The sequence below is a fragment of the Rhopilema esculentum genome, chromosome 3, assembly GCF_057945365.1.
Source record: "Rhopilema esculentum isolate cy_ngs chromosome 3, ASM5794536v1, whole genome shotgun sequence".
NCBI classification, from domain to species: domain Eukaryota; kingdom Metazoa; phylum Cnidaria; class Scyphozoa; order Rhizostomeae; family Rhizostomatidae; genus Rhopilema; species Rhopilema esculentum.
The window spans coordinates 6,852,154-6,853,249 of record NC_142817.1 but is presented as its reverse complement, the minus strand read 5'-3'; the positions used below and the strand labels follow the sequence as shown (position 1 = coordinate 6,853,249).

Genomic DNA, 1,096 nt, shown 5'->3' with positions numbered 1-1,096 from the left:
GTTGCCCCCGGCAGCGGTCAAATAACAAAGCGAGCGCTTGCATAGGGGGCAAAGATGTAAATCTTTGCTCCAGTGTCATAGTTGTTTTTGATAGCTATTTTCCATCAATTTTTGTCGGTACAGAATTTAAAATGTCTTTGAAAAAAGCAACATTTGAAATGTAAGTTAGGTTTTGTGACACTCTTCAAAGTTCAAAACATCAGAACATAGGTCGAAAACTCTACGCTAGAAAATTGGATACCCAGTTGTATATCGAAATAAGCCAATCAGAAACGCGATCACATGACTGTTGAGGTTGCCCAATCAATGCAGTTTGCCTGTTGAAAATGTTTCCAGTGAACAGGGCCTCCGACGAAGGGCCTTTTAGCAAAACAATAGAGTTTTTTTCAAAATCTATTTTATGGGTGTTAAATTTTCCCTTGGCCCCTCACTTTTCAACCTTTGTCGGAGCCCATGGTGAAGCTGTGTTTGAGTACTAGCTCCTTTTGTCTACACATTGTATTGTATTGTATAGATTATTTTATGTTTTTTTTACAATAGTAAACCTACACTAACTAAGACAAACATAAAGCAATTTAAGGATTTTAAACAGATTACTTACTGCAAAAAGAGCACACGCACTTGTTCATGAGGAACCAAGCTTTTAATTAAATTCTTTAATTATGTTGTATTTTGTGCTGCCATTATTGATTCTGGGAGTGAATACTGCAGGCGCGTGTAATGCCACTCTAATCACCACCTGTCACCAGAAGAGGTCAATTCAAGCCATTTCCTCACAGAGAAAGGGGGAAGAGGAAACAGAAGTATGCGTTCTCTATTCTGACATGGCAGTACAGGAGTGCAGTGAATTCGATACAATAGAAGCATGGCTGAGAAAACACATGTCTGCTGTTACAAGGAGTTTCATATTTGCGCACTCATCAGACAGAATATCTAATAATTACTTTAAAAAAAATTGAAGTTAGCTATATTCCCGCTATTTTCTGCAATCTTTAAATTTTGTGGTACAAAAAAGGTATTTAGATGCATACCTTTTCAGTCAGAATGAAATAGAATCTGCTTATAGATAAATGAATAAATAAAGTAAATAAAGCAA

The 1,096-nt window shown here is 36.5% G+C and overlaps 1 protein-coding gene across 1 annotated transcript in view; it reads right to left on the bottom strand.

Moving 5' to 3' along the window:
* Positions 1-1,096, bottom strand: part of LOC135692416 (monocarboxylate transporter 4) — a 64,009-nt gene that overhangs the window by 61,712 nt on the left and 1,201 nt on the right. The window lies entirely within an intron of this gene.